Source organism: Serinus canaria, chromosome 4A (genome assembly GCF_022539315.1).
Source record: "Serinus canaria isolate serCan28SL12 chromosome 4A, serCan2020, whole genome shotgun sequence".
Taxonomy (NCBI): domain Eukaryota; kingdom Metazoa; phylum Chordata; class Aves; order Passeriformes; family Fringillidae; genus Serinus; species Serinus canaria.
Window position 1 is genome coordinate 11,666,280 of NC_066318.1, and position 14,160 is coordinate 11,680,439.

Genomic DNA, 14,160 nt, shown 5'->3' on the forward strand with positions numbered 1-14,160 from the left:
GCCATAAATGCTTTGTTGCCATATTGAAGGGTTTTGGGGACAGCAAACTGAGGTGGAGACAATAAAATGCTCATCATGCATCCCATGTCTCCCTTCTTCTCATCTTTCTATGTTTCACTGCCATTTGATTATCATTTTCATTTGTCCAGGTCCTTGTTTTCTGGCCACTTAACCTCCTGCAAACCCCCTCTGGTCAGTGAGGTGAAGGGAAGTTCTCAGACCAACTCCTCAGATTATGGACTTCTTACTCATGGCATCAGAAGAGCTGCAAAGACAGCCTGGGCCCAAACAGCTCCTGTCACACCAGCACAGGGTGTGGGGCCTGACTTTGGGAGTTCATTTGGGTCTGAATTTGCCTGTGCAGAAGGGCACTTGGATCAGACCTTTAGTTCAAAACTCCCTGAGGATGGAGCTGCAGGCTGCTCCCAGAGCCAAGGGGGTTTGGCTGAGGCAGTGGGTACTTTGGATCAGCCCAGGGGTGGAGTGTGAAGCTACAGGAGATGCTGGCAGTGAGTACTGGGGCAAACTAAAGGTCATTTCTTTCTGCTGGATCCTCTGCTGCATCTCTGGAGGCTGTTGTGCTGTAGCAGAGGCAGGAAGAGCAGGGGTGTTTTCACTCTTCAATCCATCCTCTTCCAGGAAAGAGGCACCTGGAGAGAGGTGAGGTATGTGACCAGGGGGAGCTGTGAGGGGGTGAGGGTTGCCTTGGTCTTGCCACATTGCAAACAAATGCTCATTGGAAATCTGGCTTTTGGTTTCCATTTCCAGCTCTCCCTGTTGGACACTTCACTTGGCAAAGCTTTGGATTTTGTACCTTGCCCTCGGTGAGTGCTGTTGGGAGGTTTCCTGCACCAGATTGTTTTGCTTGGAAGGTCTGGGATGTGACCCAAGTGTGGGGCCAGTCCTGCCCTGCCCCTCGCTGCTGGGGGGTGAGTGTGTGCCCAGGTTATGACATGAATCACAGCATGTCTCCATACCAAGTTTTGTTCAGCTGCTGTGTTTTGTGCACTCTGCCAGGTGAATTCCCATTCCTGGTTGTCCTTCTGCAGGCCTGGTTTTGCCTCCTCGCTGATGGAGAGGCCATGACAGGACCTCCACCTCCTGGGGAATACACATTTCTTGATGAAGTGTTGAGGGTTTTAGAAATTATTCTCTGATTCTGCAGCTGACAAACTCCCCTACCACCGATACCTTTCCCCCTCCTTTCCTGGCTGCTGAATTTTCTTCTGATGAAAGCAAGCAGCACGTGTGCTCAGAGTGCTGGTGAAAGGGAATTTCCTAACTCAAGGTGAACTGTTAGGGCATGTGTGGGCTCCTTTAGGAAAGTGAGTATGTTTGTAATAAAATTTTTCCTGTGTAGAACAGGACTTTTTGATCTAAAAGTTCAATCTGCTTTTTGGCTTCCATAATGGCTCCCTGGGTTGTTTGAAAATCTTGACTTGGTTACAAAGTCTGATAGAACCTGTGTGCACAGCAGTCCAGTGCAGAACTTACTGGTTATTTAACTGGAATCCAGGGACTCAGGGGAAGGCTGTTAATGCCCTTGCAGTGTTTTTACTGTGTGTGGTAATCTCACTGATCAGTCTCATCATCTGTATGACTGAGAAAGACAGGGATGTTTGCAGTTTGTTAGTCCCATAATTTTCACAAGATACAGGAAAACTGGAGGTACCCTCTAGCCAGGAGTGCACTGGACAGACATTCAGCACAGCAGACAGCCTTGGCAATGGCACACCAGGCACCTTTCATGAGGCATGTCAAGCAGCTGTGCTTTGGCAAAACAGAATGAAAATGACTTTTTATTACCCCCCAGAAGGTTTTGGTGGAAAATTATGCATAATTGAAAAAAAAATACTTGCCTGTTCTTTGATAGACAGGTATAAAGCAATCAAAACCCCAGTTTTATTTATAAAGAAAGCATTTCTTTTGTGTCTGACTTTTTTTTTTCCTACTTTGGGTTTTCTTGAATGCTTCTTTCCCCCACCCTCAGCATTTTTGAACTCCTAGTACAATTGCATAAAGCTTAAATAATAAAGCTTGGAATAATTTAAGGCGCATTTTCTTTAGCATTTTCCTTTCCCCACTCTTTGTGGAAAAAAAAAACCTTAAACCAAAGAAACCCATTCTGTGTAAAATTTCCAAAGTGAAACTGAGAAGAAGGAGGCAGCTGTGTAATTTTGTTACTCTGTAACTTTGCCAAAATTAGAGGGGCTCGGAAAGGTAGAAAATGAAAAGGGGAGGACAATGAAAACCAAGAAAATCAATCTCCTTACTCCTATTTTCTGCATCTAGGAACAGAAAAAAGAAGGAACTTTGAGACATTTTCATTATAGCAATGTTAACTTCCACTCCCCTTCCTCCTCCTGTCTCCCCATGTGCTTTTCATATGTTTTGTATTCTGGATGCTTTCAGGGAGGAAGGCTGCAAGACAAGAGAAGGGTGTGAGTTTCAGAAAGCTCTAATGAGAAGCACCTTGGGTGTTTTTGTCTCCTGGGAAAGAAGTTTGCTGTGTGCTCCTGCCTTGACTCCTCCAGCAGCACCGAGGGGAAGCAGAGCATCCAGGCTGGTAATGCCACTGGGGAAGAGGCTGCTGGGATTTCATCTGAGTGCTGGGCCTGACTGACAAGCAGTGGTTAACTGGAGCTGAAGAGAGCATTGCAGGCTAGTTCAGCTGAAGGAGAAACAATGTGAATCTAATTTGACTGGGTTGCTAATTACAAGGCTTATTTTTCAGACTCTCTGTATCGTTACAGGGTGGAGGGGTGAAGAGTTTCTCTAGGAACAAAAGTCCCTGCTGCTTAGGGCTGTTTGTTCACTGTTGCAAGATGTGGGAAGGGTTCAAGATGCAACTGGATTGCTTGGTGCCAGAGAGATACTCATCTAAATGTTCCAACTTTGCAAGAGATCAGTGCAAATGAATTTGCTTCAGCCCAGCATTAAGAAACAACCACCATGGGGAGTCACAGCTCTCCTCTTGCAAGCTCTTGCTGTATTTTGTGATATGATCTACAGCACATACATCCCAGACTGTTAAGCATTTCCTTATAATGCATAGGTTAGTGAGAAGAGATTTGTCATCTCTTTTGGGACTCTCCTAGGCCTTTACAAATTGTAGCAGGAAAAGCACTAGCAGGATGGGGGCTCCCTGCTGAGCATCCTGGCCAGTGTTTTTCAATTTAGCATACTTATGATGTAGAAAGTAAATTTATTTAAATAGGAAGAACAAGAATGGTTGATCTAGGTTCTGTCCATTGCTTATCAGCAAGATTTGCCTGTCACATACTAAGCTGTTACTGGAGCAAGTGAGTAAGCTCAACATGTCTTGGGGAACTCTTATTATTTAAGAAATTAGTTCTCCATTGTCTTTTTTGTTTGGTTTTCCTGTTTCAATTTTTTTTTAAGTGTGATGGAGCTAAACCTTGTGACAAATTCTTAAGGATTTGTAATCTGAACAGGATTGCAACAAAACCCATTTTTTAAAAGCAGGTTTAGTTTCATGATCTGCTTGACTGTATTTGTCCAGTTCTGTGTTATTTGGATAGTAACAGTTGCCATCATGTGTGGTTATGTCCCATAAGAGGCTATTTCTTGTTTGATCCTACTGATTTCAGGAAAGAGAACCCATGTTGCCGCTTCTTACACTGAAAGCTGCAGAAACAAGGTTCAAATAGATTGGCTAGCCAGATTCCTTTGGCCTAGCAGCAGTTTGTTTCACCCTGTTAATAGAACGAAATTGGCTGCTGGAATTAGTTCTGCAGATGCAACACTTACTCTCTGATTGTTTTACAATCTGGTTTCAGCAAACATTCCAGTTTTCTGGTTTCAGTAGGCTGGGTTTTTTTTGGTGAGGAATATAATTTGCCAGGAAACATGAGCAAGGGGAAGGTGAAAGGGGCATGAGCATAGCCCAGGCAGGGTACTGGTGTGGGTACTGAAACCAGGCTCTGGATTCAGCATTGCTCTTGTGATACCAGTTCTGTGTCTGCTTTGGTCGGGGTGATATACTGTGTGGTGCATTTGTAAGCAGGATATGCCAAAATTAGAACCATTTATCCTGCCTGTCTTTTCCTTCCCTCAAATGTAGTACTTTCAGCCACAGGGCCTTGAGCAAAACCAGTTCTGATTTTTGTTCTTTTCTGGTAAGAAGGATGGAAGAACAGGGTGAATATTTGTTGTTTTCAGCCCTTTATCTCTCTTTTGTTTTTGTTTTGTTTTTTTCTGGCATGGCTTTGTTTTGCAGATCAGAATTTGAAAAGCAGGGTTGACTTTTCTGTCCCAGGAATTGGCAGAAGAATCCCAGGGCAAGCTGACCTTGTAATGGCCATGGCTGCAGAAAGCTGTTCTGTTGTGACAGAGCTGAGCTGTGTGCATGGCCAGCCCACGCAGGCACAGGGGGTGTGGGTGATGAAGAAAAGAGGTGGACTTTGTCCTTTTGAACAAAACCCCAAAAGCAGGATGAGACAAAGCAGGAGCACTTTTGCCACAGAGAGGTGAGGTCTTGGGATAACTTGTCATCCTCTTTGGTTGAGCTGCACATGACTGCACCATGGAAATCAGCCTTGTCAGGATCTAAATGTGCGCCTCACTAACTTCCAGTATATTCACACTGACAGGGTTTTCCCAGTTTATTAGGCTCATTTGAAGAGGAAGCTGGATGCATTTTGCTAGCACAGCATTTTGGACACCTCTGTGATCTTCAGCCATACTCATAAACCTGAAAGTAAATTCTCATTTAATATAGGGCTTACTTTTACTTTCCCAAGTAAGTACAGTACAGTACCTATCTATCTTGGCCTCTGAGGCTGCTTTGTCATTTCCCACAGATGTAAGGGTTGCCACAGGGTGCCCTTCCCTCAAGCCCCAACAGCAGCTGCTCACTTCTCTTCATCTCCTGTGTCATAAGCAGCTTCCTGAGTGGACCTGCAAGCCACCCACCCAGTTCCCCTGCAGACCTGTGAGCCACCAACCCAGCCAGTTCATCAGGGGAGGAGGTGCTGTAAGCTGGGGATGGGATCTACCGGAGACATGTGTTCAGATGAGTCCCACTAGAGGCAGCTCTGTCCCAGCAGTTCCCAACAAGGGACAGAGGTGGTCACCTCCTCAGGGAAAGCTTTTTATGGCATGTAGAAGAACAGGATTGTGGGTCAAATCTGTGCTCTTGAACACTGCTGCTGGACAGATGGTAAAATGTTCTGGTTTGCTTCCTGCATGCAGGGGACAGTGAGATAAATAGCTGCTGCTTTGGAAGGGTGTGATGGGCAGTGAAGAAGTGGAGGAGAAGGCTCCTTTACCCATCTAAAGTCAGCATGACAGCAGCAATAATTTGACCCTAAATTCTGGAGTAAAATTCCCAAAGACTCAAGGTGGGTTATTTTGGGCTGCCTTGCTCTGTTTGCAGAGGAGGTTATCTGAATAGATCTGTCCAGACATTTCTAGAGTTTCTCTTTCCCTGGCTATGCCATGCACAGTGCTCAGCTTGGCTGTTCACAGCTGACTAAATCCTTTTAAGAATGAGTCACTCCTAAATGAGAGGTGACAATGGATATGCAGACAGTGAGAAGTCGAGAGTGAGATAATGAATATTAGAGAAAGGCTAAACTAAATGGGGAATGAGCAGTATAAACTTGCAGCTCTTATAAATAGCACTGCGCTGAAAGGATGGGTTTTATTTAAAAATGCAGTTCCCAGGGAGAACTTAGATTTCCTGACCCGTAAGTTCCTAAGTTTGCATCTGTGAACTTTTCCTTCCTTCCCAGCTGCTAAAAGAGAGACAGGTTGGCGCAGGTTAATATTCACTAGGGAGATTCCAGAGACAACATCCCCCTCCATATTCACTGAAGTCTGCTGAAATGATGCCCCTCCCTGTCAGCCTTGCTGGCCTGTGGAGCAGAGGAAGATGGATGGGATGCAACTACTTGTCCCAGGCTCCCATTGCTCCATCTTGTGTAGCAAAATCCCCACTGGCTCATGGCTAAAGGGAGCACACTGCTGTGTGCTGGCCACAGTGGCTGCTTTCATTCTGGAGGCCACTGTACCTCAGCAGTGACATAAGTTACCCTGGACTTTGCTTTACACATTGCTTTGGGGTGGACATTGGCACGGGGTCATTGCCTAAGGAAGAGATTTGCAAAGAGCTGAAGGGAGTTAATTGTCCAAATGCCATTAAAATGCAATATAATTATAAAATCTCATTAAAATGCCATATAATTAAATAGCTTTATTTTATTTTAGTTATTTATATTTTTGGCAATGCACAGTGATTTTTGTGCATGCATCTCTGTTAGTGGCTGAAAATTAACCATTTCCTTTTTCAAATTTAACAGTATAAAAAGGAATTGTTTTACTATTTAAGAAAGGTAATGTCTCAAGGCTTCATTTATCTCTACTTACATTAAAAATCTCTGATGTGACCAAAAAGACCTTATTGCTTTTGTCTTAAAATAAACAAATCAGACTTTGAGGCAGCCAGGAATCCTGAAATAAAATGAGAAAAAGACCTTATAGATGAAATTGTGGCAGAGAAGTGGAAGATTATCTAATGGAGTTGTCATATTGGCTTCCTGTAGCTTTCACTTATAATTGAATTAAATGTAATTTAGTGGTACATAGATAATCCAAGCAGAAGGGTGTCTGAACATTGTCTAGTAGCTATGGGAAAAGAAGTGAAGGAATTGAGAGAATTTTGCCCATTAATAAATAAAATGGCTCGTGGGGATTGAGTTTTTTAATTTTTTCTCTGTGGAAATCTGAAGCCAGAAACAGAAGGGTATTGGCAGGGAAAGAGGTTACTCTGTGTGTGAAAGCTATTGGGACCTCAAATAATAATTTGGGCTAAAGGTTATCCTGAGGCATTTTTTGGATCTTTGGTGAAAAGTTATTCTCAAATTGGTCCCAGACAGAACTTCATAACACTGAAATACCAGATTTGCAGAACGTCTTCCCTTTGGGAGTGATTCATTGTGGCAGCTGGGATTTTCTGTTTAAGTTTGACTGGGTTTCTTTTTGATAGTGGTATTTTTACCTCTACTTTTAAAAGTTTAGGAAAAAATATGCTGCTGGTAAGAAAGATGCAGGGAGGATGTACTGAACTGATGAAGAGAGGGTGTTTGCCCCCTTTGCAGAAAACAGTGGTTTGCAGCATGAAGATTGATTAGTTTAGGAAATACATGGTATTAAAAGGAGATAGCAGAGCTCAATCTCCTCACATGCTCTGATCTCAAAGTAAATGGCTTTAATTTTCTGTGCTAATAATGGTGTTTTATCTCACTGAAGACAGAGCTTTGGAGTTACCTGAATAGTTGATATTGGCTTAGATTAAATTATGATCTGTGCTTGAATTTTCTTCAGATGCTTTTTTAGTTTGATGTTTGTCTCAAATGCATCCAGAGTATATGGAGAGGCTGCTGCTTGTTTGATTTGGTTTGTTTGGATTTTTTTTCAAGGTGAGGTACAAGTAAAGCTCTCCCAGCCAGGTCCCCACTATCTCTCTCTCAGCTCCCTGTATCATCCTTCCCAGAAAGAAGTGAAAATTGTCAAATCTCATTTTACCTCACTTCCCTTGGTAGTGCAGACGTCACCTCTCCAGACTGATGGCTGCATTTCCTCCTCTCTGAAGATCTCTCCACCGTCTCCCTTCTGTCAGACATCAACTGCTCATCTTCCTTTCCCTGATTCTTACCTGTGCACTCTCCTGAAGCTGCTTCCAGCCACCCTGCCCAGCACTAGGCAGTAGCTCATCCCCTCTGGAAGGCAGTGGCAGCTGGGAATCAGTGAGGAGCCACTTCACTCCTTCATTCCCATTATCACACTTGAACTAACCGTAAAGGCTGTTTAGTTTGTTGGGGGTTTTTGACCACTGACCAGTGGACTTTGACTCTAATGGGGAAGCTGTTCTTCCAAGATCCCCAGCAGAATTTGTTTTCTTCCTTCTTATCCTGCCTCAAAACTCTGTGTTCTACAGCAGCACTTATTAAAGAATTTTCTTTAGCTCCTTTTGACAGCGGGCAGCACTGTTTCCATGTCTGATCCAAACCCTCCTGTTATTTTTTATGCATCCTTAGCTGTACCCATGTTTCCTTCATGGTCTTTGGGGAAGGTTGCTTGTCCTCATTTGGCCGTCAGTCCTGGCCCTGAAGTTGGGTCTTGCAGGCCCCTCTGAAATACTGGTGATAAGGTTTATTTTAGAGTTGGCTGACAAAGGCAGAGAATTCTTCAGTTATTATGGACACTTGGCTAAATTCTGGTTCCTTCTGTGCAGCAGCATCTCAGCTCTTTTGGAAAAGGCACTTGCTGTTGTTGCATAACACTTGCATGTTTTGCACTGTTAATTTCCCCTTGCTACAATCAATCTCTTTAATATTAAGGGACATTAAATACAGACCCATATTTCAGATCACCTCAGTAAAATTACTGAGTAAATGTGACCCACAAGGTAGATCTTTCAATGGTACAAACGGACAGAAGTGCCCTGCATCCCTTTGTAATTGTTTGACATTGGCACTGGAGGACAGCTCATGAAACATCTCCCTAAGGCAAAAGTGACCTGAAAAATGGGGGCACAGGGAACTTCTTACTTCTTACTGTGTGGAACCTGCACCACTAGTGCTGTTGTCCCTCACAGGTCTTGCTGACTAATGAAACAAGGAAATGTGGGGCAGGGGCGAAGAAGTGGATCCCCATGAAGGCAAAGCAGGATTTTAATGAATTTTTGTATATATTAGTGCCAACTGCTTCTGCTGTGTATTTCAGTTCCTCCAGGAGAGGGGCAGCAGCGCTGGGGAGAGGACAGAGAGGTTTATGGAGGACCACACTAACCTTCTGACACTCATTTTTCCTGTTTTGTACCTGAGGAGTCGGACATATAACACATGCGGTGGAGTCACATGAGTCTGTGGTGTCACTGTGCATAGGAGTCTCTTTTTACCTGATTGAAGCAGTCTCGCAAGCAAACAAAAAAGCCACCCACTTTTCATTTGCTGCTGCAGAATATTCTTAACATAGCCACTAGTACCCGTTGTATGCAAGGCTGCAGTTCATCTGCTGCACAAGAGCAACACCATCCCAGTGTTGGCAGCATTCAATCCATCAACTCCATGTGTCTTGAGCCAACTGCTGACATAAGGTGCTTTCCACCCCTTTCATTGCCCCTTGGAAAATGTTTTTGAACTTGTTCAGAAACTTGATAACATAAATATCCTCTGCTCTGTGGCTGGAAGGTCTTTGGAGCTGGGCTGTTTTGACCAGGAGTGAGCCACAAGCATGTGGATTGATGACCTGGGATGTGTTTGTATCCTATCTGAACTGGGCAGATACAGAACAGGTAATCTGCATGTATGCTACAGACACTGGGCTCTATGTAAATTTTGGGTAGTTCATAGCCCAGACTCGTACAAGAGACCTGGGCATTGTGCTGGAAAGCAGGAATATTCTCAGAGTCTGCCCAGCCTACAAACCTTTTCCTTATAATAACATTGAGCCAGCTTGAACAGTTACGTTGACCACAATGGCAGTGACAATGCAGGGACATAAATGTCCACCCTGTTTACATTTTCTTACCACTTCTTTGTTGCTCATCTTCAAAACTTTATTATCGGTGTTAGGCAGCAACCTGTGATACGTTATTGAAGATAGTTACTTATGCATCTCTTGATCTAGATGTGCACATTTGTCTTCATGCTTACATGACTGGGAATTCAAATTTTGGGATATTTCTGCTTAGCAGCCAGTATTATATCTAAGTCCTGTTTAATATCCCCCACATGCTGAAGAGCAAAAGGCCAGAGCTGTGCTGCCCAGTGGCATAGGAAAGGTCCTGTCCTGCTTAGAAGTGATTAGAGAGTCCTGCTGTTGTCAGCTTTTGAAGTGAAGTTGTTGCCAGGTTACTTGACCAGTCAATAATGAATGCTCATTAATCTGTTTTCTGCTTCATGATGACAGCTGTTTGATAGCTTGATCAATTTATGATTGCCATTTGTGTGATGGCCTCCTGCTGCTTTACTCTGTCCTTTTTTTTTAAGAAAGAGGAGAGAGAAAATCTGAGAGCCTGTGTCTTCCTGAGCTTTGGGGATGAGGTTTAAATGCCAGACTTTTTCTTTATAATTTGCATTGGTATTCAAGATCAAAATCTCTTGCAATGTTTTCTATGACAACACTGAAGGTATAAATATAGAAATCACAGGCAGTTCCCTGGAGACTGAAGGCCTAATATATGAATAATCTCACCTCCTACTTCATAACAATATCATAGGGAAAAAAAGGTGTATTATGCATATCTGCAGCTCTGCTTCCACAGTGTCTAGTCTGGTGTGTGAAGTGTGTGTGTGTAAATATTTGAAGGGTAGATCTCAAGTCCCCTGTGTGGGAGCCAGACTACACAAATAAGGTGCTATAACTGTTCTAGCTAAGGTTTTGAATCTGCCCTGTAGCCAGGAGCCAAAGCACACTGGTTCTGGGCTTGCAGCTCGTGCCGGTAATGCAAGGCATAAGTCTCACCAGAGTTCATCAGTACTGGGGTGTTTCATGTGCAGACAGTCATGCAGTCCACTTAAAAGGCACAAGTTACCTAATCAACTGTATTTAAAATGGCTCTGCTTTGTCCTCAGCAGCATCTCTGGATCATAAAATCGTAATGAAAGTGGCGAAATCCAGCTGGATTGCCAAATTGTTAAATTAATTACGGAATTGAAGGGGGCTGTTCCAGACTACAGAGGCTCAGGCTTTGGGAGTAGGGGGAGGAACAGCCACGCACTCTGGGTTTGGAAAAGTCTCTGACTAAAGCACTTGACCATGAGCTCTTGCAGTTCCTACTGATGTCCAGAACCTCTCTATCTCTCTATGTGTGTGTATGTATGTGTACACGAATGTATGAACACAATGTACACATATGCGCATATATAAATGTGTATTTGTGTGTATGCTTATATAAATTTTACAACAGTCAGAGCACTGTTGAGTGGCAGTTGTATTTCTCCCAGTCTGGGCAGGTGAGGAAGGGAACAGGGATGCTTTTGTGAGGGCAGCAGAGGGGGTAGTTGTGCCCTTGTCACTGCCCGGGGTGTGCCATGAGCTCTGGGTCTGTCTGGCACAGAGGAATGCATCCCTCTTGGCTGCAGGAGGGAGCTGTGCCTAGCTTGGGAATAGGGCTGATGCTGCCTGTTCTGTGCTGGCTGGGCCATTCCCCTCTCTGGAACATTCCCTCTGACATCTCTTGCTAGCCTTGCAGTGTAGACATGAGTAGTGTTGAACACACTGTGCTCTTCTGAAGGTGTTTTTTCTCATGATCCAACCCTCAGGGGTATGTGCTCTCACCTCATTTTTGTGCATGGAAGCATGGGACTGAGGAATTGTGGAACAAGACAGGAGAGCAGATTTCAGGCAAAGTTTGGGTTCCAGTTTGTGCAGGGAGTTCTAACCAGCCCAGCCTAACCAAACCATCACTCCACACTGTAAGCCTGCTTGGTTCTGCCTGCAATACTTGATTCATGGCCCTTGCCCCTCTAGTGTGGGATTTAGTGATGTAATTCCCAAAAGTTTTGATTGATGGAAAGCCAGAAAGTGATTGGAAGATCTTGCAATGTGTTAACAAATCACTCATAGATGAATGTTGATTTATCTGCAATATAAATCACCCTAAATGAAATTGTCTGATTTATCCAGCTTACTGGTAGCAGGAGGGACTGATTTAGTGATGCTGAGCCCAGCCATTAATGTACCATGTTCCATAAATCGCAGTGGGCATGTGTTAAACTGGGATTTATAAACCCAGTCAGAGTTTCTGACTTCACCCTGTAGCTTTGATGTTGGGCACCTTGAAAGTTCTGTCAGCTGTGAGAAGTATTTCCAGGCAGAGGACACTATTGACATGACCCTACCAAGGATTTCTTCTCTCGGAGCCTGGGAATGCTCTGCACTTTTGAATTTGGAGCTCAGATAAATAATCTTTTGCTTTCCCTTTCTCACTCCTAAGTCAGCAGAAAGAAGAGACATGGGAGAGTCCTTTCTGATGGGCATATGTGGGGAGAAGGGGGGGGCAGGGCTTTATGCATCTGTCTGTGGTAATTGCTGGTTCGTTTATTGCCTGCTGCTTTATGTTTAGTGGAGTCCCAGGAGATCAGAGTGGGGAAGAGGGGGACAGGATTTAAAGTAAGGAGGAATTGCTACTGTCCTTCAAGCTGGCTTCCTGAATTATTCAAGATGTGGTGTTTTGCCTTGTAATTCTCACACTGAGGGTGATAGCTTCGTAACTGAACCTGCCGGCTGTACAGAGAACCAAGCATCCTCCCCTAGCCTTAAGGCAAAAAAATTCTTTCAGGTCTGAGCTGCACCGAGTAGGTTTTGTGAGGTATGAAATACAGCTGTGGTTTTGCCCTGCAAAGCTATGAGCTTTCCATCTTTATAAATTTTTATTTTGCAGTAATACTGGGCTAAAGGGAGCTATAAATGGCCATCTCTGTGATAAAGATGTGTAATTCAAGTTTTTCCACCAGGACATCCAAGGTGCTGGAGTTTCTTTTATGTAGCAGTTGCTTTTAAATGAAATTACTTATTTCGTAATTGCAGGTAGGCATTGCTATGCTTTTAAAAAGGAAGATGGCTTTGGCTACTGGAACAAAAGAGAATTTTAATTAGATTGGGAATTAAAGCAAACTGTCCCCCACCACACTCTTCCCCAGTGCTAGGTAATGCTCGATGAGGCTTGATTATAATTATAGTGTCATGAGTGTTAAAGCTTTATAATGCACATAATGATGCTTTAAAAATGAATAAAACAAAAATAAAAATAAATCTCCTGCACATGGAGATTTATCAAGTTACTATCATTGCTGTATGTCTAGATTAATCAGTCATAAACAGAGCTTCAGGGGGCCTGAGGAAGCTCTCTGAATTGAATGTTCTCCTGACACCCAAAACTGGACAGGTTGACTGAGTTTCTCTGATTTACCAGTCCAGTGTCAGTGGTTTGCTTTGATCCTGGGTGTGTGATGCTCAGCAGGTGGGGTGGCTGTACAGCCCTTCATTGGGAGTGACTGTAGATGAACTTTCCATTCCCTTCAATAGGAATGTTCTAATTCCTGTTGAGTCTATAGGAATTATAAGAGTATTCTTCCCAAAAGGATCACAAACTTTCTGCCTGTTTCTTGGACTTGGTGCTTGCTCCTGCACCAGCCAGGCATGGCAACCCTGCCATGGAGGAGGTTTGCTGGGCTCTCTGTAGCAACAGGTTTCGACAGACTAAGACCTTTCCCAGGTCTCAGGGTTAGTGTTCAGGCTCTCTGCTGCAGTGTGATCACCTGAACAGCTTCCAGATTGCAGAGGGCCAGTGCAAACCCAGACAGAAAGTTTGGTAATTAAATGCTGTAGAGGTAAAAAAATTGTGATTGTGAGAAAGACTTCTGTGAACAATAAACTATGTCTTTCACTGAACACTGTTGCAATTTCTAGCATTTATTAGGAACATCCAGTGCCACAGAAAAATATTAATTCTCCTTTTTTTCCCTCCAATTATCATCATCACTGTAAGTAGCACTGTTTACAATTCTGCTTTTGTCTTTAGAACTGCTAGCTCTCTTGTTTAACAACTGTAGGGAAATCTGGGGCAGTCCCATTTTTGCTTAGTGACACTCAGCACTAAATGTTGCAATGAAATCCCAGTTCTCCTGAAATCAATAGCAACATTTTTGCTGACATCAGAAGAGGCAATGTGCGTCTGTGGATGCTTTCAGGTTTTTCCTGGAAAAGCCAAAATAAGTCTAATCTGATGTCAACTGATGTAATTTAAACTGAATAATTATTATACAGTGGTTGTTAGATCCCTGAGCAGATAAGATCATCTTGTAAAGAAAGGGCTGCACAAGGCAGACTGCTCCCCAGACATTATGGTCCTGGCCACAAGTCAGGAGATGCTTAATGTGTGTTTAACTTCTGAGCTCACTAACAGCTCCTGTGACTTCAGGATGAGGATTTGCGTACCTAACCTTCAGAAAGTGCTGAAATTCCCAAATCATGCCTAAATTAAGATCTAACACACAGACAGCCTTTCTTGAATTTTAGGTTTCTCTGCCTGGCAGCCCCTGACCTTCTGCAAGCTCTGGAGGGCTGATAATTTGTTTAGCCAGTTCAGTTAATCTAGCATGATGGCTTCAAAATTCAATGTACAGAAGA

General features: G+C 43.6%; 1 protein-coding gene across 1 annotated transcript in view; it reads left to right on the top strand.

The window, feature by feature from the left end:
* Nucleotides 1–2,432: 2,432 nt before the first annotated feature.
* Nucleotides 2,433–14,160, top strand: part of PAK3 (p21 (RAC1) activated kinase 3) — a 93,820-nt gene continuing 82,092 nt past the window's right edge. Inside the window, exon 1 of the mRNA XM_009090330.4 lies at nucleotides 2,433–2,566. The gene's annotated coding sequence lies outside the window, so the exon portion shown is untranslated. The remainder of the gene's footprint in view (nucleotides 2,567–14,160) is intronic.